A 25,846-nucleotide genomic window follows, 5' to 3' on the forward strand; every position below is an offset into this window, starting at 1 on the left:
TGGGGAGTGGAGTGGGGAGTGAGGAGTGGGTGAGTGGGGGAGTGGGGAGGTGGTGGGGTGTGTAGGAGTGGAGTGATAGAGGGGCAGGGCCTTGTCGGGGAGGGGGAGTGCGGGGGGGAGTGGGGGAGAGGAGTAGGGAGGGTAGTGGGGAGGATAGTGGGGGAGGGTAGAGGGGAGTGGGTGAGTGGAGGGGGAGGTGAGGGGAATGGAGAGTGAGGACAGGGGAGTGAGGAGTGGGGAGTGGGGGGAGGGGAGTGTGGAGTGCGGGAAGGGAGTGGGGAGGGAGAGGGGGTGAGGAGTTAGGGAGGGTAGTGAGGGAGGAGAGTGAGGGGTGCGGTGTTGAGGAGGGTAGTGCGGAGTGAGGAGTGGGGTAGGGATGAGCGGATTGTGGGAGAGGAGTGGGGGAGGGTGGTGGGGAGGGCAATGGGGGAGGGGAGTGAGGGAGGGGGAGTTGTGGAGGGGAGTGGGGGAAATGGAGTGGGCGAGGCAGATAGGCAAGTGGGGAGGGGAGTGGAGAGTGAGGAGTGGGGGAGGGGTGAGTGGAGTAGGTGAGGGGTGTGGATGAGGGGAGTGGGGAGGGGAGTGAAGGATGGAAGTGAGGGATGAGAGTTGAGAAGTGGAGTGGGGGAGGGGAGTGCGGTAGTGGAGCGGGGAGTGAGGGAGGGGAGGGTGATGTGAGTGGGGGAGGGGCAGTGGGATTCGGGGATGGGAATGGGGAAGGAGAAGGAGTGTGAGGGGGAGAAGGAGGTGAGTGGGAAGTGTACGGTAGGGTAGAGTGGAGTTGGGAGTGGAGTGGAGGATGGGAGTGAGGGAGGAGAGTGGGGGAGTGGTGAAGCGGAATGAAGGAGGGGGAGGGGGAGCGGTGTGGGTGAGGGTAATAGGGGACAGAAGTGTGGGAGGGGAGTGGGGGAGGGGAAGGGGAGTGGGAGACGGGAGGGGAGGAGGGAGGGGTGCGGGGAGCGGAATGGGGGTGGGCAGTGGGGGAGGGGAGTGGGGAGGGGAGTGGGGGAGGGTAGTGGAGGTTGGGGGTAGGGGAAGGGAGGCAGAAGAGGAGTGGGGAGGTGCTGGGGAGTGTAGGAGGGGGTGTTGCGTGAGGGGGAAGGGGAGGGAAGGGTTGATGGGACTGGGGGAAAGGTGTGGGGGAAGGGATTGGGGATGGGGCGTGAGGGAGGGGGAGGGCAGAGCAGAAGGGGCACGGGGGAGGGAGAGTGGGGGAGGGTGAGTGGGATTGGGGGAGGGTAGTGGGGAGTGAGAGGGAGTGTGAGGGGAGAGGGTGGTGAGTGGGCGGTAAAGGGGACGGGAGAGAGGAGTAGGAACTAGAGTGGAGGATGCGAGTGAGGGAGGAGAGTGGGGAGTGTGGGAGGGGAGTGCAGGGGGTTGGGGAGGGGAGTAGGGGAGGGGACTGGGCAGGGGAGGGTGAGGGGAGCAGGGAGAGGAATGTGCAAGGTGGCAGTGAGAGTGGAGTGGGAAATGGGAGTGAGTTTGCAGTGTTGGTTAGAGGACGGAAGAGGGGTGTGGGGAAGGGAGGGGAGTTGGTAGGGCAGTGGAGAAGGGATGTGGGGAAGGGGACTCGTGGAGGGTAACGGGGTAGGTGGATGGTAGTGGGGGAGGTGAGTGGCGGAAGGAAATGGGGTTAGCCAATGAGGAGTAGGGTAGGTGAGTGGTGGAGGGGATTGGGGAGGGGGAGAAGGGGAGAGGGAAGGGAGTGGGGGAATAGAGTGGGGAAGGGGAGGGGGAAGGGCAGGGAGGGGGATGGGAGTGGTAGAGGGGGAGCAGGAAGGGAATAAGGGAGGGAAGTGGGGTGGGGTGCAGGGAACAGGGAGGGGAGTTGGAGAGTGGGGGTGCAAAGTTAGGGGACTGGGGGAGGGTGAGTGGGGCAGGGGGAGGGTTGTGGGGAGGGAGAGGGGATGTGAGGGGGAGAGGGTGGTGACTGAAAGGGTGTACGGGAGGGGAGAGAGGAGTGAGGAGTGGAGTGGCGGATGGGAGTGAGGCAGGAGAGTAGTGGAGTGGGGGAGGGAGTGGGGAATGGGGTCTTGGAGTGGGGGAGTGGAGTGAGGATGTGAGTGGAGGAGGGGGATGTGAGAAGTTAAGGGGAGTGATGCAGGGGAAGGGGAGTAGGGGAGAGGGGGAGTGGGGAGGGGTAGGGAATGGGAGACGGGAGTGAGTGTGCAGAGTGTGGTGGGGAGGGGGAGGGAGGGGAGTGGAGTGAGGAAAGGAGGGGAGTGGACAGGGCAGTGGAGAAGGGGACTCACGGAGGGTAGTGGGGGAGGTGTGGGGTAGTGGGGGAGGGTAGTGGGTAAGGGTACTGGGGGAGGGTAGTGAAAGATGGGAATGGCGGAGAGGAGTGGGGGAGGCCGATGAGAAGTAGGGGGTGGGTGTTGTGGAAGGGATTGGGGAGGGGGTAAGGCGGAAGGGGGAAGGGGAGATGGAAGGGAGTGGGGGAATAGAGTGGGGAGGGAGGGGGAAGGGCGGGGAGGGGGATGGGAGTGATAGAGGGGGAGCAGGAAGGGAATAAAGGAGGGCAGTGGGATGGAGTGCAGGGAACAGGGAGGGGAGTTAGGGGAGTGGGGGAGAGTGAGTGGGGCAGAGGGAGGGTTGTGGGGAGGGAGAGGGGATGTGAGGGGGAGAGAGAGGGTATGTGAGGGGGAGAGTGTGGTAAGTGAAGGGGTGTAGGGGAGGTTAAAGAGGAGTGGGGAGTGTAGTGGTGGATGGGAGCGAGCGAGGAAAGTGGTGGAGTGGGGGATGGGTGGGGAATGGGGGCTTGGAGTGGGGGAGGTGGAGGGGGAAGGGGAGTTTGGGAATGGAGTGGGGAGGGGGATGTGGGACGGGAAGGGCAGGGGAGGGGAGAGTGCCAGGGGAGGGGGAGTAGGGGAGTGGGGAGGGGGAGGGAAGTGGGAGATGCAGGTGAGTGTGCAGCGTGTGGTGCGGGAGGGGATAGGGGAGTGGAGTGGGGAAAGGAGGCGAGTGGACAGGGCAGTGGGGAAGGGGACTCGAGGAGGGTAGTGGGGGAGGTGTAGGGTAGTGGGGGAGGGCAGTGAAAGATGGGAGTGGCGGAGGGGAGTGGCGGAAGCCGATGAGAAGTAGGGGGTGGGTGTTGTGTAGGGGATTGGGGAGGGGGAAGGGGGAAGGGGAGAGGGAAGGGAGTGGGGGAATAGAGTGGGCATGTTGAGGGGGAAGGGCGTTGTGGTGGGGGGTGGGGGAGGGGGAGGGGAAGGGAATGGGGAGGGTAGTGGGGGAGGGGGAGGGGAGTGGAGAGGGGATTGGGGGAGGGGAGTTGAGGGGTAGGGGGTGTTGGGGAGGAGAGTGGAGGGGTAAGTGGGAGGTTGTTGGGGAGGAGAGGGGAGGGGGTAGGTGATGGGGTATTGGGGAGGAGAGGGGAAAGGGACTGGGGGTGGGGGAAGGGAATGGGGGAGGGGAGTGGGGAGGGGAGTGGAGAGGGCAATGGGAGAGGGGAGGTGGAGGTGAGTGAGGAGGATGAGGGGAGTGAATGTGTGAATTGGGGAAGTGGAAAGGGGAGGGGAGTCATGAGGGGCGTGGGGAAGGGAGGGAAGTGGTGAGATAGGTGTTGAAGGGGGTGAGGGAGGGAAGTGGGGGATGGGAGTGGGGGAGTGGAGTGGGAGAGGGTGAGTGGTCTTGGGGGAGTGCGAGTGGTATTGGGGGAGGGTGCGTGGGATTGGGGGAAGGTGAGTGGGATTGGGGGGAGGGGAGTGGGATTGGGGGAGGGTGAGTGGAATTGGGAGAGGGTGGTGGGGAGTGGCGTGGAGGATGTGAGTGAGGGAGTAGGGGATGTGGCAGGGGGGTGGGGGATGGAGATGTGGCAAGGATATTAGGAAGGGAGTGAGAGAGCAAAGATGGGAGAGATGGAGAGGAGTGGGGGAGCGCAGAGTTGGGGGTTAGGGGAGGGGATTGGGGAGGGGAGCGGGGGAGGGAAGTGGGGGAGGGGTTGGGGTGTTGGGCAGGAGAGGAGGGTGAGGAGGGGAGTGTGGGAGGGGTTGGGGTAGGGAGTGTGGCAAGTCGGGGAGGAGTGGTGGGATTGGCAGAAGAGTGGGGGAGGGGAGTGGGGGAGGGGAGTGGGTGAGGTGTGTTGGGGAGGGGAGTTGGGGAGGGGCGTGAGGGAGGGGTTGGGGGGGTAAGGGTTGGGGAGGGAGGGGAGTGAGGGAGGGGAGTGGGGAGAGGAGGTGGAGGATGGGAGTGGGGAGTGGAGTGGGGTGGAGGAGGACGGGAGTAGGGGAGGGGTGTTTGGAAGTGGAGCGGGGTAATGGTAGGGGAGGGAGAGAAGTGGGAGATGGGAGGGAGTGGAGTGGGGAGGAGAGGGAGGGGATTGGGGAGGGGGACAGGAGAGCGGGGAGTGGGTAGGGCTTAGGGGCACGGGAGTGGGGGTGAGGTGGGGGTGGGAGGGTAGTGAGGGAGGGGATTTGGTGCAGGGTGTTGGGGGGAGGTAGAGGGGCAGGGGTATGGGCGATGGGAGCGGGGGAGGGGCGGGGGTGAAGGTGAGTCGGCAGAGGAGTTGGGAGGGGTGTTTGGCAGGGGAGGTGGAGGTGTGCGGAGTGGGGAAGGGGAGTGGGGGACGAGGGACGGTAGAGAAGGGAGTGGGGGAGGGGAGTTGACCGAGTGGGGTGGGTAGTGGCGGAGGGTAGAGGAGCAAGGTAGTGGGGGAGAGGGTTTTGAGGGTAGGGCAGATGGAGGGGAGTGGCGGATGGGTGTGTGTGTGAGGGAGTGTGGGAGTGGAAGTGGGGGATGTGAGAGGGAGGGCAGTGTGGAGGGAGACCAGGTCTGAGCGGGAGAGGATGCGAACATGGGGTGTAGGGGAGCGAAGTGAGGAGTGGGGGCCTGGAGTGGACGATAGGAGTGAGAGAGGGAAGTGGGATGTGGGAGGGGAAAGGGGAGTGGGGACCGGGGACGAGTGGGGGAGGGGTGCGTTGAGGGGAATGGCAGAATGAGAGGGGAGGTGAGTGGGGAATGCGGAAGTAGAGTGGAGGATGGGGAGTGGGGAAATAGGAGAGGGGAAGGGGAGGGTGTGTAATGGTGAGGGGGAGGGGAGTGTTAGGGGGAGGGGAGTGTGAGGGGAGGGAGAGGGTAGTGTGGAAGGAAGTTGGGGAGGGGAGTGGGGGATGGGGAGGGGGAGTGTGGCAGAGAGTGGGGAGGGGAGTTTGAGAGGAGAGTGGGGGAGGGCAATGGTCAGAAAGGAGGGGGAAAGTGGGAGGAGGAGTGTGGAAGAAGGAGAGAGTGCGAGATTGGCGGAGGGGAGAGTGGAAGGGAGTGGGGGAAGGGAGTGGGGGAGAGGGTAGGGGAATGAAGAGGGGGCGGGAGGAGGAGGTGAATGAAGAGGGGGAGGGAGGGAAATGTGGGGGGAATGAAGAGGGGGAGGGAGGGGAAGGTGGAGGGGAAATAAGAGGGGGAGGGAGGGGGTGGTGGAGGGGAATGAAGAGGGGGAGGGGAGGTGGAGGGGAATGAAGGGGGCGGGAGGGGGTGGTGGAAGGGAATGCAGAGGGGCAGGGAGGTAGAGGTGGAGGGGAATGAAGAGGGGGGAGGGGGGTGGAGGGCAATGAAGAGGGGGAGGGAGGGGGAGGTGGAGGAGAATGAAGAGGGGGAGGGGGAGGGAGGGGGAGGTGGAGGAAAATGAAGAGGGGGAGGGAGGGGGAGGTGGAGGGGGATGAAGAGGGGGAGGGAGGGGTTGGTGGAGGAGAAAGAAGAGGGGGAGGGAGGGGGTGGTGGAGGAGAATGAAGAGGGGGAGGGAGGGGCAGGTGGAGGGGATGGAAGAGGGGGAGGGAGGGGGAGGTGGAGGGGAATGAAGAGGGGAGGGAGGGGGTGGTGGAGGGGAAGGAAGAGGGGGAGGGAGGGGAGGTGGAGAGGAATGGAGGGAGGGGGAGTTGGAATGGAATGAATAGGGGGAGTGAGGGGGTGGTGGAGGGGAATGAAGAGGGGGAGGGAGGGTGTGGTGGAGGGGAATGAAGAGGGGGAGGGAGGGGTTGGTGGAGGAGAAGGAAGAAGGGGAGGTGGGGGTGATGGAGGAGAATGAAGAGGGGGAGGGTGGGGCGGGTGGAGGGGAATGAAGAGAGGGAGGGAGGGGTGGTGGAGGGGAATGAAGAGGGGGAGGGAGGGGTTGGTGGAGGAGAAAGAAGAGGGGGAGGGAGGGGGTGGTGGAGGGGAATGAAGAGGGGGAGGGAGGGGGAGGTGGAGGGGAATGAAGAGGGGAGGGAGAGGGTGGTGGAGGGGAATGAAGAGGGGGAGAGAGGGGAGGTGGAGAGGAATGGAGGGAGGGGGAGTTGGAATGGAATGAATAGGGGGAGTGAGGGGGCGGTGGAGGGGAATGAAGAGGGGGAGGGAGGGGTGGTGGGGGGGAATGAAGAGGGGGAGGGAGGGGTTGGTGGAGGGGAATGAAGAGGGGGAGGTGGGGGTGGTGGAGCAGAATGAAGATGGGGAGGGAGGGGCAGGTGGAGGGGAATGAAGAGGGGGAGGGAGGGGGAGGTGGAGGGGAATGAAGAGCTGAGGGAGAGGGAGGTGGAGGGGAATGAAGAGGGGGAGGGAGGGGAGGTGGAGAGGAATGGAGGGAGGGGGAGGTGGAGTGGAATGAATGGGCGAGTGAGGGGGTGGTGGAGGGGAATAAAGAGGGGGAGGGAGGGGGTTGTAGAGGGGAATGAAGAGGGGGAGAGAGGGGGTTGGGAGGAGAAAGAGGAGGGTGTGGGATGGGGTGATGGATGATAATGAAGAGGTGGAGGGAGGGGTGGTGGAGGGGAATGAAGAGGGGGAGGGAGGGAGTGGTGGAAGGTAATGAAGAGGGGGAGGGAGGGGGAGGTGGAGGGGAATGAAGAGGGGGAGGGAGGGGATGGTGGTGGGGAATGAAGAGGGGGAGGGTGGGGGAGGTGGATGGGAATGAAGAGGGGGAGGGAGGGGGAGGTGGAGGAGAATGAAGAGGGGAGGGAGGGGGTACGGAGGAGAAAGAAGAGGGTGTGGGAGGGGGTGATAGATGATAATGAAGAGGTGGAGGGAGGGGGTGGTGGAGGGGAATGAAGTGGGGGAGGGAGGGGGAGGTGGAGGGGAATGAAGAGGTGGAGGGAGGGGGTGGTGGAGGGTAATGAAGAGGGGGAGGGAGGGGGAGGTGGAGGGGAATGAAGAGGGGGAGGGAGGGGATGGTGGTGGGGAATGAAGAGGAGGAGGGTGGGGGAGGTAGATGGGAATGATGAGGGGGAGGGAGGGGGAGTTGGAGGGGAATGAAGAGGGGGAGGGAGGGGGTGGTGGAGGGGAATGGTGGGGGAGGGAGGGGTTGGAGGAATTGAATGAGGTTGGGGCCGGAGGGGCTGGTGGAGGGGAATGAAGATGGGGGAGGGGGTGGTGGATGGGAATGACGAGTGGGAGGGAGCGGTGGTGGAGAGGAATGAAGAGGGGGAGGGAGGGGGTGGTGGGGAATGAATAAGTGGAGGGAGGGGGTGGTGGAGGGGAATGAAGAGGGGGAGGGAGGGGGAGGTGGGGAATGAAGAGGGGGAGGGAAGATGTGGTGGAGGGGAATGAAGAGGGGGAAGGAGGGTTTGGAGGATGGGCATGAAGATGGGGAGGGAGGGGGTAGTGGAGGGGAATGAAGATGCGGAGGGAGGGGGTGGTGGAGGGGAATGAAGAGTGGGATGGAGGCGGTGGTGGACGGGAATGAAGAGGGGGAGGGAGGGGGTGGTGGATGGGATAGAAGATGGGGAGGGAGGGGGTGATGGAGGTGAATGAACATGGGGTTGGAGGGGTAGGTGGATGCGAATGAAGTGGGGGAGGGAGGGGGTGGTGGAGGGGAATGAAGAGTGGGAGGGAGGGGGAGGTGGAGGGGAATGAAGAGGGGGAGGGAGGGGGTGGTGGAGTTTCATGAAGATGGGGAGGGAGAGGGTGGTGGAGGGCAATGGAGAGGGGGAGGGATGCGGTGGTGGAGTGGAATGGAGAGGGTGAGGGAGGGGGTGGTGGAGTGTTCTAGCGGAGTGGGTGATGGGTTTGGGGTAGGGGTGTGGGGTAGGTGTGTGGGTTAGGGGTGTTGTGGAGCGGAGTGCGGTCTCTGAAGTGGGGGAGGGTAGTGGGGGATGGCAGTGTGGGGTGGGAGTGTGGTAGAGACGGGCAGTGAGGACGTGAATGTAAGTGGAGTGGGGTAGGGGTGTGGGAGAGGGGAGTGGGGGAGTGGGGTAGGTTAGTGTGAGAGGGGAGTTGGGGAGTGGGGGAGGGGAATGGGGAGGCGAGTGAGGGAGGGCAGCGGGTGAGGGTAGTGGGTGAGGGGAGTGGGGGAGGGGAGTGGGGGTGGGTTTGAGGGAGGGGAATTGTGGAGGGGGGTTGTCGAGGGGGTGGGGTAGGGGAGTGGGGTATGGGAGTTGTTGAGGGGACTGGGGGAGATGAGTTAGGGTGCGGGGTTGGGGAGCGGTGTTGGGGAGGGGAGTTAGGGAGGGGAGTTGGGGTAGGGGAGTGAGGTAGGGGAGTGGGGTAGGGGAGTGAGGTAGGGGAGTGCGGTAGGGGAGTGAGGTAGGGGAATGTAGGAGGGCAGTTGGGGAGGGGAGTGGGGGAGGGGAGTGGGGTAGGGGAGTTGGTTAAGTGTGTGGGGTAGGGGAGTGGGGGAAAGGATTGAGGTAGGGTTATGGGGAGGGGATTGAGGTAGTGGATTGGGGGAGGGGAGTGGGGGAGGGGAGTGGGGTGGGGTAGGGGAGTGGTGGAGTGGGGTGGGGTAGTGTGGTAGGGGAGTGGTGGAGTGGAGTGGGGTTGGGTAGTGGGGTGGGGTAGTGGGTTAGGAGAGTGGAGATGGGGAGTGGGGGTGCAGAGTGGTGTCAGGGAGAGTGGTAGGGGTGGGCTCTAAGGAGGTGGAGGGAAGGGGAGTGGGGAGGGGAGTTGGGGAGGGGAGTTGGAGAGGGAAGTGGGGTAGGGGAGTGGGGTGGGGAGTGATGCAGGGGAGTGGGGGAGGGGAGTGGGGGAGGGAAGTGGGGTGTTGGAGTGGCTGAGGGGAGTGGCGGATGGGAGTGGATGAGGGGAGTCGGGGAGGGGAGGGCAGTGAGGAGGTGGAGGAAAGGGGAGTGAGGCAAGGCAGTGGGGTTGGGGAGAGCAGTGAGGATTTGGCGGGAAGGGGAGTGGGGAGGGTAATGGGGAAGGGAGTGGGGGAAGGGTGTGTGATAGGTCAGTGGAGTAGGGGAGTGCGGTAGGGGTGTGGGGTAGGGGTGTGGGGTAGGGGAGTGGGGTAGGGGAGTGGGGGTGGGGAATGGGGGAGGGGAGTGGGGGAGGGGAGTGAGGTAGATGTATGGGAGAGGGGATAGAGGGAGTGGAATGGGGGAAGGGATTGGCGGGAAGGGAGTGGGGTAGGGTCGTGGGGGCGGTAACTGGTGGAGTGGAGTGAGGTAGGGCAGTTTGAGATGGGAGTGGAGTGGGGGTGTGGGGTAGGGGAGGGCAGTGGGCAGGTGGAGGGAAGGGGAGTGACGTGGGGAGTGAGAGAGGCGGTGGCGTAGGGGAGCTGGGTAGGGGAGGGCAGTGAGGAAGAGAATGAAGGGGAGTGGGAGAGGGAAGTGAGTTAGGGGAGTGGGGTAGGGGAGTGGGAAAGTGCAGTGGGAAAGGGAAGTGGGTAGGGGAGCGCAGTGAGGAGGTGGAGAGAAGGGGAGTGGGGGAGGGTATTGGGGTCGGAGTGTTGGGAAGCGGAGTTGGGTAGGGGTGTGGGTTACGGGTGTGGTGTCAGGGAGTGGGGTAGGGGAGTGTAGTAGCAGAGTGGGGTAGGGTCGTAGGGGAGCGAGTGGGGTAGGGGTGTGGGGGAGGCATGTGGGGTCGTGGAGTGGGGTAGGGGAGTTGTGGAGGGGAGTGCGGAAGGGGAGTGGGGGAGTGGAGCAGGGTAGGGAAGTGGGGTAGGGGAGTGGGGAAGGGTAGTGGGGGATGGGAGTGTGGTAGGGGAGGGCAGTGAAGAGGTGCTGGGAAGCGGAGAGGTGGACGGGAGTGGGGGGAGGGGAGTGGGGGAGGGGGTGGGGTATGGAAGTGGGGCAGGGGAATGGGGAAGGGGAGTCGGGTAGTGGAGTTGGGTAGGGGAGTGATTTAGGGGATTGGGGCAGGGGAGCGCAGTGAGGAGGTGGAGGGAAGGGGAGTGGGGGAGTAGAGTCGGGGAGGTGTCTGGGGTAGGGGAGTTGGGTAGTGGAGGGCAGAGAGGAGGTATGGGAAGGGGAGTGGGGGAGGGGTGTGGGGTTGGAGAGTTGGGGTGCGGAGTGGGGTCGGGGAGTGGTGTCGGGGATTTGGGTGGGGGAGTGGGGGAGCAGAGTGGCGGAGGGGAGTGTGGTATGGGTGTAGTAACGGGGATTGGATAAGGGAGTCGGGTAGGGGAGTTGTGAAGGGGAGTGCGGTAGGTGAGTGAGGGAGCGTGGTGGGGGATAGGTGTGTGGTAGGGGAGGGAAGTGAGGAGGTGCAGGGAATCGGAGTGGTGGACGGGAGGGGAGTGGGGGAGGGGGTGGGGTAGGGGAGTGGGGGAGGAGAGTGGGGGAGGTGTCTGGGGTAGGGGAGTTGGGTAGTGGAGGGCAGAGAGGAGGTATGGGAAGGGGAGTGGGGGAGGGGTGTGGGGTAGGAGAGTTGGGGTGCGGAGTGGGGTCGGGGAGTGGTGTCGGGGATTTGGGTGGGGGAGTGGGGGAGCAGAGTGGCGGAGGGGAGTGTGGTATGGGTGTGGTAACGGGGGTTGATAAGGGAGTCGGGTAGGGGAGTTGTGAAGGGGAGTGCGGTAGGTGAGTGAGGGAGCGTGGTGGGGGATAGGTGTGTGGTAGGGGAGGGAAGTGAGGAGGTGCAGGGAATCGGAGTGGTGGACGGGAGGGGAGTGGGGGAGGGGGTGGGGTAGGGGAGTGGGGGAGGAGAGTGGGGGAGGCGAGTGGGGGAGGCGAGTGGGGGAGGCGAGTGTGAGGAGGGGAGTGGGGGAGGGGAGTGCGGTCGGGGTTTTGGCGCAGGGGATTTGGGGAAGGGAGTGCGGGAGGGGAGTGGGGGAGGGGAGTGGGGAGGGGAGTATGGGAGGAGAGTTGGGGAGGGTAGAGGGTTAGGGGAGTGAGGGAGTGGAGTGGGGGAGGGGAGAGAGGGAGGGGAGTGGGGGAGGGGAGTGAGGAAGGGGAGTTGAGGAGGGGAGTGGGGGAGAGGGGTGGAGTAGGGCAGTGGGGTATGGGATTAGGTGAGGGGAGCGGGCGAGGAGAGCTGGGGAGGGGGGTGGTGTAGGGGTGTGGGTAGCGGAGTGGGGGAGGGGAGTTGAGGCAGGGATTGAGGTGAGGAGTGGGGGAGGGGTATTGTGCTGGAGGGGAGTGGGGGAGGGGAGTGGGGGAGGGGATTGGGGGAGGGGAGTGGGAACCTGGGAGTGGGGGAGGGGAGTGGGGGAGGGGAGTGGGGGAGGGTTGTGGGGGGGGAATGGGGAATGGGAGTTGGGAGGGGAGTGGGGGAGGGGAGTGGGGGAGGGGAGTGGGGGAGGGGTGTGGGGGAGGGGAGTGGGGAGGGGAGTGGGGAGGGGAGTGGGGAGAGGCGTGATGCAGGGGAGTTGAGGAGGGGAGTTGAGGCAGGGGAGTTGAGGCGGGGAGAGGAGTGTGGGAGAGGAGTGAGGAGAGGAGTGGGGGAGAGGAGTGGGGGAGGGGATTAGGGGACTGCGTGGGGGACGGGCGTGGGGGAGTGGGGTCGGGTTGTGGGGTCGGGGAGTGGGGTCGGGCTGTGGGGTCGGGGTGTGGGGACGGGGAGTGGGGTCGGCGAGTGGGGTCGGGGAGTGGGGTCGGCGAGTGGTGTCGGGGAGTGAGGGAGGGGAGCGCAGTGAGGAGGTGGAGGGAAGGGGATTGGGGGAGTGGAGTGGGAGAGGTGTCTGGGGTAGGGGAGTTGGGTAGTGGAGGGCAGTGAGGAGGTGGAGGGAAGGGGAGCGGCGAGGGGTGTGGGGTAGGAGAGTTGGGGAGTGGAGTGGGGTAGGGGAGTGAGGTAGGAGAGTGGGGGAGGGGAGTGGGGTAGGGGAATGGGGTATGGGAGTGGGGTAGGGGTGTGATGCCGGGGAGTTTGGTAGGGGAGTGGGAGAGTGGAGTGGGGGAGCAGAGTTGGGGAGGGGAGTGTGGTAGGGGAGTGTGGTAGGGGAGTGTGGTAGTGGTGTGGTGACGTGGGTTTGGGTAGGGGAGTCGGGTAGGGGAGTTGTGGAGGGTTGTTGTGCAGGGGAGAGCAGTAGGCGAATGGGGGAGGGGATTTGGGGGAGGGGATTTGGGGTCGGGGATTTGGGGTGGGGGATTTGGGGTAGGGGATTTGGGGGAGTGGAGTGGGGAGGGGAGTGGGGGAGGGGAGTGGGGGAGGTGCGTGTGGGAGAGGAGTGAGGGAGCGTAGTGCGGGATAGGTGTGTGGTAGGGGAGGGCAGTGAGGTGGTGCAGGGAATTGGAGTGGTGGACGGGAGGGGAGTGGGGGAGGCGGTGGGGTAGGGGAGTGGGGGAAGCGAGTGGGGGAGGCGAGTGGGGGCGGGGAGGGGGGAGGGGGGTGCGGGTAGTGGTTTTGGGGTAGGGGATTTGGGGAGGGGAGTGGGGGAGGGGAATGATGAGGGGAGTGGGGGAGGTGAGTGGGGGAGGGGAGAGGGGAGGGGTGTGGGGGAGGTTAGTGTGGTAGGGGAGTGTGGTAGGGGAGTGGGGAGGGGAGTGGGGGAGGGGAGTGGGGGAGGGGAGTGTGGGAGGAGAGTTGGGGAGGGTAGAGGTTTAGGGGGTGAAGGAGGGGAGTGGGGGAGCGGAGTGAGAAAGGGGAGTTGAGGAGAAGGAGTGGGGTAGGGGGGTGGAGTAGGGGAGTGGGGTATGGGAAAATGTGAGGGGAGTGGGGGAGGAGAGTTGGGGAGGGGAGTGGGTAGGGGTGTGGAGTAGGGGAGTGGGGGAGGGGAATTGAGGCAGGGAGTGAGGTGAGGAGTGGGGGAGGGGTGCTGTGGTGGAGGGGAGTGGGTGAGGGGAGTGGGGGAGGGGAGTGGGGGAAGGGAGTGGGGGAAGGGAGTGGGAACCTGGGAGTGGGGGAGGGGAGTGGGGGAGGGGAGTGGGGGAAGGGAGTGGGAACCTGGGAGTGGGGGAGGGGAGTGGGGTAGGGGAGTGGGGGAGGGTTGTGCGGTAGGGGAATGGGAAATGGGAGTGGGGAGGGGAGTGGGGGAGGGGAGTGGGGGAGGGGAGTGGGGGAGGGGTGTGGGGGAGGGGAGTGGAGAGGGGAGTGGGGGAGGGGAGTGGGGGAGGGGAGTGGGGAGGGGCGTGATGCAGGGGAGTTGAGGAGGGGAGTTGAGGCAGGGGGGTTGAGGAGGGGAGTTGAGGCAGGGGAGTTGAGGCGGGCAGGGGAGTATGGGAGAGGAGTGGGGGAGAGGTGTGGGGCAGAGGAGTGGGGGAGAGGTGTGCGGAGAGGAGAGGGGAGGAGAGTGGGGTAGAGGAGTGGGGGAGGGGATTAGGGGAGGGCGTGGGGGACGGGCGTGGGGGAGTGGGGTCGGGGAGTGAGGTCGGGGAGTGGGGTCAGGGAGTGGGGTCGGGGAGTGAGGGAGGGGAGCGCACTGAGGAGGTGGAGGGAAGGGGAGTGGGGGTGTGGAGTTGGAGAGGTGTCTGGGATAGGGGAGTTGGGTAGTGGAGGGCAGTGAGGAGGTGGAGGGAAGGGGAGCGGGGAGGAGTGTAGTGTAGGTGAGTTGGGGAGCGGAGTGGGGTAGGGGAGTGGGGTAGGGGAGTGGGGTAGGGGAGTGGGGTAGGGGTGTGGTGCCCGGGAGTTTGGTAGGGGAGTGGGAGAGCGGAGTTGGGGAGTGGAGTGGGGGAGGGGAGTGTGGTAGGGGAGTGTGGTAGGGGAGTGTGGTGGGGGAGTGGTGACGGGGGTTTGGGTAAGGCAGTCGGGTAGGGGAGTCGGGTCGGGGAGTTGTGGAGGGGGTTTGTGGAGGGGAGAGCAGTAGGCGAGTGGGGGAGGGGATTTGGGGGAGGGGATTTGGGGTGGGGATTTGGGGTAGGGGATTTGGGGTAGGGGATTTGGGGGAGGGGATTTGGGGGAGGGGAGTGGGGGAGGGGAGTGGGGGAGGGGAGTGGGGGAGAGGAGTGGGGGAGAGTAGTGGGGGAAAGGAGTGGGGGAGTGGATTGGGGGAGGGGTGTTGCGGAGAGGAGAGTGGAGAAGAGTGGGGTAGAGGAGTGGGGGAGGGGATTAGGGGAGGGGCGTGGGGGGAGGAGATTAGGGGAGGGGCGTGGGGGAGGGGGTACGGGGAGTGGGGTCGGGGAGAGGGGTCGGGGAGAGGGGTGGGGGTGTGGGGTCGGGGAGTGGGGGAGGGGAGAGCAGTGAGGAGGTGGAGGGAAGGGGAGTGGGGGTGTGGAGTGGGGGAGGTGTCTGGGGTAGGGGAGTTGTGTAGTGGAGGGCAGTGAGGTGGTGGAGGGAAGGGGAGCGGGGGAGGAGGGTGGGTTAGGAAAGTTGGGGAGCGGAGTGGGTTAGGGGAGTGGGGTAGGGGTGTGATGCAGAGGAGTGGGGTCGGGGAGTGAGGGAGGGGAGCGCAGTGAGGAGGTGGAGGGAAGGGGTGTGGGGGAGTGGAGTGGGAGAGGTGTCTGGGGTAGGGGAGTTGGGTAGTGGAGGGCAGTGAGGAGGTGGAGGGAAGGGGAGCGGGGAGGAGTGTGGGGTAGGAGAGTTGGGGAGCGGAGTGGGGTAGGGGTGTAGAGTAGGGGAGTGGGGAAGGGATGTGGTGCCCGGGAGTTTGGTAGGGGAGTGGGAGAGCGGAGTGGGGGAGCGGAGTGGGGGAGGGGAGTGTGGTAGGGGAGTGTGGTAGGGGAGTGTGGTAGGGGTGTGGTGACGTGGGTTTGGGTAGGGGAGTCGGGTAGGGGAGTTGTGGGGGGGGGTTGTGGAGGGGAGAGCAGTAGGCGAGTGGGGGAGGGGATTTGGGGTAGAGGATTTGGGGGAGGGGATTTGGGGGAGGGGATTTGGGGTAGGGGAATGGGGGAGGGGAGTGGGGGAGGGGACTGGGGGAGAGGAGTGGGGGAGTGTAGCGGGTAGGGAAGTGGGGTAGGTAAGTGAGGGAGCGTAGTGGGGGATAGGTGTGTGGTAGGGGAGGGCAGTGAGGTGGTGCAGGGAATCGGAGTGGTGGACGGGAGGGGAGTGGGGGAGGGGGTGGGGTAGGGGAGTGGGGGAGGCGAGTGGGGGAGGCGAGTTGGGGAGCTGAGTGGGGGAGGGGAGTGGGGGAGGGGAGTGCGGTAGGGGTTTTGGGGTAGGGGATTTGGGGAGGGGAGTGGGGGAGGGGAGTGGGGGAGGGGAGTGATGAGGGGAGTGGGGGAGGGGAGTGGGGGAGGGGAGTGGGGAGGGGTGTGAGGAGGGGTGTGGGGGAGGTTAGAGTGAGGAGGGGTGTGGGGGAGGTTAGAGTGATAGGGGAGTGGGGGAGGGGAGTGGGGGCGGGGAGTATGGGAGGAGGGTTGGGGAGGGTAGAGGGTTAGGGCAGTGAGGGAGGGGAGTGGGGGAGGGGAGTGAGGGAGTGGAGTGGGGGAGGGGAGTGAGGAAGGGGAGTTGAGGAGGGGAGTGGGGGAGGGGTGGTGGAGTAGGGGAGTGGGGTATGGGATTAGGTGAGGGGAGTGGGGGAGGAGAGTTGGGGAGGGGAGTGGGGTTGGGGTGTGGAGTAGGGGGGTGGGGGAGGGGAGTTGAGGCAGGGAGTGAGGTGAGGAGTTTGGGAGGGGTGTTGTGGTGGAGTGGAGTGGGGGAGGGGAGTGGGGGAGGGGAGTGGGAACCTGGGAGTGGGGGAGGGGAGTGGGGGAGGGGAGTGGGGGAGGGTTGTGGGGGAGAGGAACGGGGAATGAGAGTGGGGAGGGGAGTGGGGGAGGGGAGTGGGGGAGGGGTGTGGGGAGGGGAGTGGTGAGGGGAGTGGGGAGGGGAGTGGGGAGGGGCGTGATGCAGGGGAGTTGAGGAGGGGAGTTGAGGCAGGGGAGTTGAGGCAGGGGAGTTGAGGCGGGGAGGGGAGTCTGGGAGAGGAGTGGGGGAGAGGAGTGGGGCAGAGGAGTGGGGGAGGGGTGTTGCGGAGAGGAGAGGGGAGGAGAGTGGGGTAGAGGAGTGGGGGAGGGGATTAGGGGAGGGCGTGGGGGACGGGCGTGGGGGAGTGGGGTCGGGTTGTGCGGTCGGGGAGTGGGGTCGGGGAGTGGGGTCGGGGGAGTGGGGACGGGGAGTGAGGGAGGGGAGCGCAGTGAGGAGGTGGAGGGAAGGGGAGTGGGGGAGTGGAGTGGGAGATGTGTCTGGGGTAGGGGAGTTGGGTAGTGGAGGGCAGTGAGGAGGTGAAGGGAAGGGGAGTGGGGAGGAGTGTGAGGTAGGAGAGTTGGGGAGCGGAGTGGGGTAGGGGAGTGGGGTAGGGGAGTGGGGTAGGGGTGTAGTGCCGGGGAGTTCGGTAGGGGAGTTGGGGAGAGGAGTGGGGGAGCGGAGTGGGGGAGGGGAGTGTGGTAGGGGAGTGTGGTAGGGGAGTGTGGTGGGGGAGTGGTAACGGGGGCTTGGGTAGGGGAGTCGGGTAGGGGTGTCGGGTCGGGGAGTTGTGGGGGGAGGTTCTGGAGGGGAGAGCAGTAGGCGAGTGGGGGAGGGGATTTGGGGTAGGAGATTTGGGGTAGGGGATTTGGGGGAGGGGATTTGGGGGAGGGGATTTGGGGGAGGGGAGTGGGGGAGGGGACTGTGGGAGAGGAGTGGTGGAGGGGTGTTGCGGAGAGGAGAGGGGAGAGGATTGGGGTAGAGGAGTGGGGGAGGGGATTAAGGGAGGGGCGTGGGGGAGGGGATTAGGGGAGGGGCGTGGGGGAGGGGGGACGGGGAGTGGGGTCTGGGAGTGGGGTCGGGGTTTGGGGTCGGGGAGTGGGGTCGGGGAGAGGGGTCGGGGAGAGGGGTCGGGGAGTGAGGGAGGGGAGTTGATGAGGGGAGTGGTGATGGGGGGTTGGGTAGGGGAGTCAGGTATGGGAGTTGTGGAGGGGGGTTGTGGAGAGGAGAGCAGTAGGCGAGTGGGGGAGGGGATTTGGGGTAGGGGATTTGGGGGAGGGGATTTGGGGGAGGGGATTTGGAGAGGGCAGTGGTGGAGGGGAGTGGGGGAGGGGAGTGGGGCGGAGTGTGTTGGTGGTTAGTGTGGGAGGGGAGTGGGGGAGAGGAGTGGGGGAGGGGAATGGGGAGGGGAGAGGTGGTGCGGAGTGGGGGAGTGGAGTGGGGGTGTGGAGTGGGGGAGTGGTTTGGGGGGGAGAGGGGAAGCGGAGTGGGGGAGGGGAATGGGGGAGGGGTGTTGCGGAGAGGAGAGGTGAGGAGAGTGGGGTAGAGGAGAGGGGAGGAGAGTGGGGTAGAGGAGTGGGGGAGTGGGGTTGGGGAGTGGGATGGGGAGTGGGGAGTGGGGTAGGGTGAGTGGGGTCGTGTGAGTGGGGTCGGGTGAGTGGGTCGGTGAGTGGGTCGGTAAGTGGGGTCTGGGTGTGGGGTCAGGGGGTGGGGTCGGGGAGTGGAGTAGGGATGTGGGTTAGGGGAGTGGGGGAGGGGAGTGATGTAAGGGAGTGGGGGAGGGGAGTGGGGGAGGGGAGTGTGGTAGGGGTGTAGTGACGGGGGGTTGGGTAGAGGAGTCGGGTAAGGGAGTTGTGGAGGGGACTGCGGTCTGCGAGTGGAGTGGGGGAGGGGATTTGGGGGAGGGGATTTGGGTTACGGAATTTGGGGTAGGGGAGTGGGGGAGGGGAGTGGGGGAGGAGTGTGCGGAGGAGTGTGGGGAGGAGTGTGGGGGAGGTTAGAGAGGGAGGGGAGTGGGGGAGCGGAGTGGGGGAGGGGAGTGTGGTAGGGGGTGTGGTGACGGGGGGTTGGGTAGGGGAGTCGGGTGGGGGAGTTGTGGAAGGGAGTGCGGTATGCGGGTGTAGTGGGGGAGGGGATTTGTGGGAGGGTATTTGTGGGAGGGGATTTGGGGGAAGGGATTTGGGGTAGGGTACCTAGGGTAGGGGAGTGGGGGAGGACTTTGGGGAGGAGTGTGGGGAGGAGTGTGGGGAGGAGTTTGGGGGAGGTTAGTGTGGGAGGTTAGTGTGGGAGGGGAGTGGGGGAGGGGAGTGGGGGAGGGGAGTGGGGGAGGGGAGTTGGGGAGGGTAGTGGGTTAGGGAAATGGGGGAAGGTAGTGGGTTAGGGGAGTGAGGGAGGGGAGTTGGGGAGGGGAGTTTGGGAGGGGAGTTGAGGAGGGGTGTGAGGGAGTGGAGTGGAGTAGGGGAGTGGTGTAGGGGAGTGGAGTAGGGGAGTGGGGGAGGGGAGTGGGGTAGGGGAGTGGGGTAGGGGAGTGGGGTAGGGGAGTGGATGAGGGGAGTGGGGGAGAAGAGTGGGGGAGGGGAGAGGGGGAGGGGAGTGGGGGAGGGGAGTGGGGGAGGGGAGTGGGGGAGGGGAGTGGAGGATGGGAGTGCGGTAGGGGAATTGGGGCAGGGGATTTGGGAGAGGGGAGTGTGGTAGGGGATTTGGTGTAGGGGATTTGGGGGAGGGGAGTGGGGGAGGGGATTTGGGGGAGGGGAGTGAGGGAGGGGATTGGGGGAGGGGAGTGGGGGAGAGGAGTGGGGGAGGGGTGTTGCAGAGAGGAGTGGGGGAGAAGAGTGGGGTAGAGGAGTGGGGGAGGGGATTAGTGGAGGGGCATGGGGGTGGGGAGTGGGGTTGGGGTTTGGGGGTGGGGAGTGGGGTCGGGTGAGTGGTGTCTGGTGAGTGGTGTCGGGTGAGTGGGGTCCAGTGAGTGGGGTCGTTTGAGTGGGGTCGGGGAGTGGGGTCGGGGAGTGGGGTCGGGGAGTGGGATAGGGGAGTGGGGGAGGGGAGTGTGGTAGGGGTGTGGTGACGGGGAGTTGGGTAGGGGAGTCGGGTAGGGGAGTAGTGGAGGGGAGTGCGGTATGCGAGTGGAGTGGGGTCGGGGATTTGGGGTAGGGGATTTGGGGTAGGGGATTTGGGGTAGGGGATGTGGGGTAGGGGTGTGGGGGAGGGGTGTGGGGGAGGGGAGTGGGTGAGGGTAGTGGGGGAGGTTAGTGGGGGAGGAATGTGGGGAGGTTAGTGTGGGGGAGGTTAGTGGGGGAGGGGAGTGGTGGAGGGGAGTGGGGGAGGGGAGTGTGGTTGGGGTGTGGTGACAGGGAGTTGGGTAGGGGAGACGGGTAGGGGAGTTGTGGAGGGGAGTGCAGTATACGAGTGGAGTGGGGGAGGGGAATTGGGGGAGGGGATTTGTGGGAGGGCATTTGGGGGTAGGGATTTGGGGTCGGGGATTTGGGGGACGGGATTTGTGGTAGGGGATTTGGGGTAGGGGACTGGGGGAGGACTGTGGGGAGGAGTGTGGGGAGGAGTGTGGGGAGGAGTGTGTGGGAGGGGAGTGTGGGAGGGGAGTGGGGGAGAGGAGTGGGGAGGGGTGTTGCGGAGAGGAGAGGGGAGGAGAGTGGGGTAGAGGAGTGTGGTAGGGGAGTGTGGTACGGGAGTGGTGACGGAGGGTTGGGTAGGGGAGTCGGGTAAGGGAGTTGTGGAGGGGGTTTGTGGAGGGGAGAGCAGTAGGCGAGTGGGGGAGGGGATTTGGGGTATGGGATTTGGGGGAGGGGATTTGGGGGAGGGGATTTGGGGAGGGGAGTGGTGAAGGGGAGTGGGGGAGGGGAGAGGGGGTGTGGAGTGGGGGAGTGGAGTGGGGGTGTGGAGTGGGGGAGTGGTTTGGGGAGGGGCGATGGGGAGGGGAGTGTGGGTGGGGAATTGGGGAGGGGTGTTTCGGAGAGGAGAGGTGAGGAGAGTGGGTTAGAGGAGAGGTGAGGAGAGAGGGGTAGAGGAGTGGGGGAGGGGATTAGGAGAGGGGATTAGGGGAGGGGCATGGTCGTGGGGAGTGGGGTTGGGGAGTGGGGTTGGGAAGTGGGATGAGGAGTGGGGAGTGGGGTAGGGTGAGTGGGGTCGGGTGAGTGGTGTCGGGTGAGTGGGGTCGGGTGAGTGGGGTCGGGTGAGTGGGGTCGGGGAGTGGGGTCGGGGAGTGGGGTCGGGGAGTGGGGTCGGGGAGTGGGGTCAGGGAGTGGGGTCGGGGAGTGGGGTCGGGGAGTGGGGGAGGGGAGTGGGGTCAGGGAGTGGGGTCAGGCAGTGGGGGAGGGGAGTGTGGTAGGGGTGTGGTGACGGGGGGTTGGGTAGGGGAGTCGTGTAGGGGAGTTGTGGAGGGGAGTGGGGGAGGGGATTTGGGGTAGGGGATTTGGGGTAGGGGAATTGGGGTACGGAATGTGGGGTACGGAATTTGGGGTACGGAATTTGGTGTAGGGGTGTGGGGGAGGGGAGTGGGGGAGGGGAGTTGTGTAGGGGAGTGGGGGAGGGGAGTGGGGGAGGAGAGTGGGGGAGTAGAGTGGGGGAGGAGAGTTGTGTAGGGGAGTGGAGCAGGGGAGGGGGTGGGGGAGGAGAGTGGGGGAGGGGAGTTGGGGAGGGGTGTTGGGGAGGAGAGTGGCGGAGGAGGGAGGGGGAGGGGAGTGTCTGAGGGGAGCGGAGTGCGGAGGGGTGTGGGGGAGGTTAGTGTGGGAGGGGAGCGGGGGAGGGGAGCGGGGGAGTGGAGCGGGGGAGGGGATCTGGGGAGGTGAGAGAGGGAGTAGAGTGTGGGAGGAGAGTGGCGGAAGGGAATTGGGGAGGGGAGTGGGGGAGGGGAGTGGGGGAGGGGGGTTGACGAGGGGTGTGGGGGAGGGGAGTGGGTTACGGGAGCGGAGTAGGGGAGTGGGGGAGGGTAGTGGGGGAGGGGAGTGGGGGAGGGGAGTTGACGAGGGGTGTGGGGGAGGGGAGTGGCGGAGGGGAGCGAGGGAGGGGCGTTGGGGAGGGGAGTTGGGGTGGAGGAGTGGGAGAGGGGAGTGGGGTTTGTGAGTGCGGTAGGGGAGTGAGGATGGGGGGTGAGGGACAGGGAATGGGTAGGGGAGTGGCGACAGTGAGTGGGGGCTTGGAGAGGGGAGTGGAGTGGGGGAGGGGTGTTGAGGGAATGGGAGTTGTGGAGTGGAGTGGGGGAGGTGTGTGAGGTAGGAGAGTTGGGTAGTGGAAGGCAGTGAGGAGGTGGAGGGGAGGGGAGTGGGCTAGGAAAGTTGGGGAGCGGACAGCGTTGGGGAGGTGAGTGGGTGAGCGGAGTGGGGGAGCGGAGTGGGGTAGCAGAGTGGGGTAGCAGAGTGGGGCAGGGGAGTGGGGCAGGGGAGTGGGGCAGGGGAGTGGGGCAGGTGAGTGGATCAGGGGAGTGGAGCAGGGGACTGGGGCAGGGGAGGGGAGTGGGGAGGGGAGTGGGGAAGGGGAGTGGGGCAGCGGGTGTGGTGTCAGGGAGTGAGGGAGGGGAGTGGGGTTGGGGAATGGGGTTGGGGGAGTGGGGTTGGGGGAGTGGGGCTGGGGAGTTGTGCTGGGGAGTGGGGCCGGGGAGAGGGGCCGGGGAGTGGGGTCGGGGAGTGGGGTCGGGGAGTAGGATCGGGGAGATGTGAAGGGGAGTGCGGAAGGGGAGTGCGATAGGGGAGTGGGGGAGTGGAGAGCGGTAGTGGAGTGCGGTAGGGGAGTGGGGTAGGTGAGTGGGGGAGGGGAATGGGGGATGGGAGTGGGGTAGTGTTGTTGGGTAGGGTAGTGGATGAGGGGAGTGGGGAGTGGGGGAGCGGAGTGGGGGTGCGGAGTGGGGGAGTGGGGGAGTGGGGTAGGGGAGCGGGGTAGGGGAGTTGTGTGGGGGAGTGAGGTATGGGAGTGGGGGAGTGGAGTGGGGTATGAGAGTGGGGGAGTGGAGTGGGGTACGAGATTGGAGTAGGGGGGTGGGGGAGGGGAGTGTGGTACGGGAGGGCAGTGAGGAGGTGCAGGGATGCGGAGTGGTGGACGGGAGTGGGGGAGGAGAGTGGAGTGGGGGAGGAGGTGGGGGAGGGAAGTGGGGGAGGGGTGTTCGGGAGGAGAGTGGCGGTGGAGAGAGGGCGAGGGGAGTGTCGGAGGGGAGGGGAGTGGGAAGGGGTGTGTGGGAGGTTAGTGTGGGAGGGGAGCGGGGGAGGGGAGTTGGGGAGGTGAGTGAGGGAGTAGAGTGTGGTAGGAGTGTGGCGGAGGGCGTGAGGGAGGGGAGTGGGGGAGCGGAGTGGGGGAGGGGAGTGTGTGAGTGGAGCGGAGTAGGGGAGTGGGGTAGGGGAGTTTGTGATGGGTTTGGGGGAGGGGAGTGGGGGAGGGGAGTGGGGGAGGGAAGTGGGGGAGGGGAGTGGGAAGGGGAGTGGTTTAGGGGAGTGGGGAGGGGAGTTGAGGTAGGGAGTGGGGGAGAGGAGTGGTGTAGTGATTTGGAGTGCTGTAGGGGAGTTGTGGAGGGGAGTGTGGTAGGGGAGTGGGGGGGTGGAGTGCGGTAGGGGAGTGGGGTATTGAATGCAGGAGCGTAGTGGGGGATGGGAGTGTGTTAGGGGAGGGCAGTGAAGAGATGCAGGGGAGCGCAGAGGTGGACTGGAGTGGGGGGAGGTGAGTGTGGGAGGGTTTGGCTAGGGGAGGGGGTTAGGGGAATGGTGGAGTGGAGAGGGGTAGTGGAGTTGGGGATGGGAGTGAGTTAGGGGAGTGGGGTAGGGAAGTGGGAAAGTGGAGTCGGATAGGGCAGTGGGATAGGGGAGCGCAGTGAGGAGGTGGAGGGAAGGGGAGTGGGTGAGTCGAGTTGGAGAGGTGTGTGGGGTAGCGGAGTTGGGTTGAGGAGGGCAGTGAGGAGATGGAGGGAAGGGCAGTGGGGAAGGGGTGTGAGGCAGGAGAGTTGGGGAGCGGAGTGGGGGATGGGAGTGTGGTAGGGGAGGGCAGTGAGGAGGTGCAGGGAAGTGGAGTGTTGGACGGGAGGAGAGTGGGGGAGGGGAGTGGTGGAGGGGTGAGGGGGAGGGGAGTGGGGGAGGGGAGTGGAGTGGGGGAGGAGTGTCGGGAGTGGAGTGGGCGAGGGGTGTGGGGGAGTGGAGTGGGGGAGGGGAGTGGGCGAGGGGAGTGGGGGAGGGGAAAGGGGGAGGGGAAAGAGGGAGGGTTGTGGGACGGAGTGGGGGAGGGGAGTGGGTGAGGGGAGTGGGGGAGCCGGAGTGGTGTCAGGGAGCAGGGGAGGGGAGCGGGGGAGGGGAGTGGGGGAGGGGAGTGGGTTAGCGGAGTGGGGGAGGTGAGTGGGTAGGGGAGTGGGGTTGGTGTGTGGTGATTGGGAGTGGGGTAGGGGAGTGGTGGAGGGGGGTGCGGTAGCGGAGTGCGCTAGTGGAGTACGGTAGGGGAGTGGGGTAGGGGAGTGGTGTAGGGGAGTGGGGTAGGGGTGTGCGTGAGGGTAGTGAGGGATGGGAGTGTGGTCGGGGAGGGCAGTGAAGAGGTGCAGGGAAGCGCAGAGGTGGACTGGAGTGGGGGAAGGGGAGTGTGGGACGGACTGGGCTAGGGGAGGGGGTTAGGGGAATGGTGGAGTGGAGAGGGGTAATGGTGTTGGGGAGTGGAGTGAGTTAGGGAAGTGGGGTAGGGAAGTGGGAAAGTGGAGTCGGATAGGGCAGTGGGATAGTGGAGTGGGATAGGGGAGTGGGATAGGGGAGCGCAGTGAGGAGGTGGAGGGAAGGGGAGTGGGTGAGTGGAGTGGGTGAGGTGTGTGGGGTAGGGGAGTTGTGTTGAGGAGGGCAGTGAGGAGGTGGAGGGAAGGGGAGTGGGGGAGGGGTGTGATGTAGGAGAGTTGGGGAGCGGAGTGGGGGATGGGAGTGTGGTGGGGAGGGCAGTGTGGAGGAGAAGGAAGGGGAGTAGGGGAGGGGATTGGAGGACAGTGAAGAGGTGGAGGAAAAGGGATTGGGTCAGGGGAGTGGTGCAGGGGAGGGCAGTGAGGAATTGGAGGGAAGGGATGCGGGTAAGGGGAGTGCGGGAGGGGAGTGGGGGAAGGGGGAGGGGAGAGGGGTAGGGGAGTTGGGGAGCGGAGTGGGGTAGGGGTGTGGGGTAGGGGTGTGGGGGAGGGGAGTGGGGGAATGGGAGTGGGGGAGGGGAGTGGGGTACGGGAGCACAGTGAGGAGGTGCAGGGATACGGAGTGGTGGACAGGAGCGGGGGAGGGGGGCGGGGGAGGGGAGCGGGTGTGGGGTGTGGGGGAGGGGAGTTGGGGAGAGGAGTGGGGTAGGGAAGTGGGGGAGGGGAGTGAGGGAGGGGAGTTGACGAGGGGATTGAGGGAGGGGAGTGGGGGAGGGGAGTGGGGGAGGGGTGTGGGGGAGGGGAGGGGGAAGGGGAGTGGTTTAGGGGGTGGGGGAGGGGAGTTGAGGCAGGGAGCGTGGGAGAGGAGTGGGGAAGGGGAGATGCGGAGAGGAGAGGCAGAGGGGAGTGGGGTGGAGGAGTGGGGGGAGGGCAGTGGGGGGAGGGGAGTGGGGGGAGGGGAGTAGGGGGAGGGGAGTTGGGGAGGGGAGTGAGGTCGGGGGTGAGGAAGGGGAGTTGGGGAGTTGAGTGGGGGAGGGGAGTGGGGGAGTTGAGTGTGGGAAGGGAGTGTGGGAGGGGAGTGTGGATGGGGAGTGTGGAAAGGAGTGTGGAAGGGGAATTGGGGTGGGGAGTTGGGGTGTGGAGTTGGGGAGGGTAGTTGGGGATGGTAGTTGGGGAGGGTAGTTGGGGAGGGGAGTGAGGAAGGGGAGTGTGGAAGGGGAGTGTGGAAGGGGAGTTGGGGTGGGGAGTTGGGGAGCGTAGTTGGGGAGGGTAGTTGGGGACGGTAGTGGGGTAGGGGAGTGAGGGAGGGGAGTGGGGGATGGGAGTGGGGGAGGGGAATGAGGGAGGGGAGTGAGGGAGGGGAGTGTGGGTGGGGTGTGGGGGAGGGGTGTGGGAGAGGGGAGTGGAGTAGGGGAGTGGGGTAGGGGAGATGGTTAGGGGAGTGGGGGCGGGGAGTGGGGGAGGAGAGTGGGGGAGGAGAGTGTAGGAGGAGAGTGGGGTCGGGGTGCTGGGTAGGGGTGCTGGGTGGGGGAGTGGGGTCGGGGTGTGGGGTCGGGGAGTGGGGTCGGGGTGTGGGGTCGGGGAGTGGGGTAGTGGAGTTGGGGGGCGGAGTGAGTTAGGGGAGTGGGGTAGGGAAGTGGGAAAGTGGAGTGGGATAGGGGAGTGGGATAGGGGAGTGGGGGAGGTGTGTGGGGTAGGGCAGTTGGGTTGTGGAGGGCAGTGAGGAGGTGGAGGGAAGGGGATTGGGGGAGGGGTGTGAGGTAGGAGAGTTGGGGAGCGGAGTGGGGGATGGGAGTGTTGTAGGGGAGGGCTATGAAGAGGTACAGGGAAGCGGAGTGGTGGACGGGAGGGGAGTCGGGTAGTGGAGAGGGGCAGGGGAGAGGGGGAGGGGAGTCGGGGAGGGGATTGGGGGAGGAGAGTTGGGGAGGGGAGTCGGTCTGGGAGTGGAGTGGGGGAGTGGAGTGGGGGCGTGGAGTGTGGGCGTGGAGTGGGGAGGGATGTGAGGGTGGTTAGTGGGGGAGGGGAGTGGGGGAGGGGTGCGGGGGAGGGCAGAGCCGAAGGGGTGAGCGAGAGGGGAGTGCGGGAGGGGAGTGGGAGGAGGGGAGTGGGGGAAGGGGAGTTGGTGAGGCAAGATGGTGAGGGGAGATAGTGAGGGGAGATGGTGAGGGTAGATAGTGCGGGGTGTTGGGGAGGGGAGCTGGGGAGGGGACCTGGGGAGGGGACATGAGGAGGGGACATGGGGAGGGGACATGGGGAGGGGTCTTGGGGAGGGGACTTGGGGAGGGGACTTGAGGAGGGGACTGGGGGAGGGGACTTGGGGTAGAGGAGTGGGCTAGAGGAGTGGGCTAGAGGAGTGGGGTAGAGGAGTGGGGAAGGAGTTTTGCAGAGATGAGAGGGGGAGGAGAGAGGGGAGGGGAGAGGGGGAGTGGAGAGGGGGAGGGGAGTGGGGGAGGGGAGTGATGTAGGGGAGTGATGTAGGGGAGTGATGTAGGGGAGTGGGGGATGTGTGGTGTAGGGGAGTTGGGGACTGGAGCACAGTGAGGATGTGGAGAGAAGTGGAGTGAGGGAGGGGCCTGGGGGAGGTGTTTGGGGTAGGTGAGTTGGGGACC

Source organism: Heterodontus francisci, unplaced genomic scaffold (assembly GCF_036365525.1).
Source record: "Heterodontus francisci isolate sHetFra1 unplaced genomic scaffold, sHetFra1.hap1 HAP1_SCAFFOLD_231, whole genome shotgun sequence".
NCBI classification, from domain to species: domain Eukaryota; kingdom Metazoa; phylum Chordata; class Chondrichthyes; order Heterodontiformes; family Heterodontidae; genus Heterodontus; species Heterodontus francisci.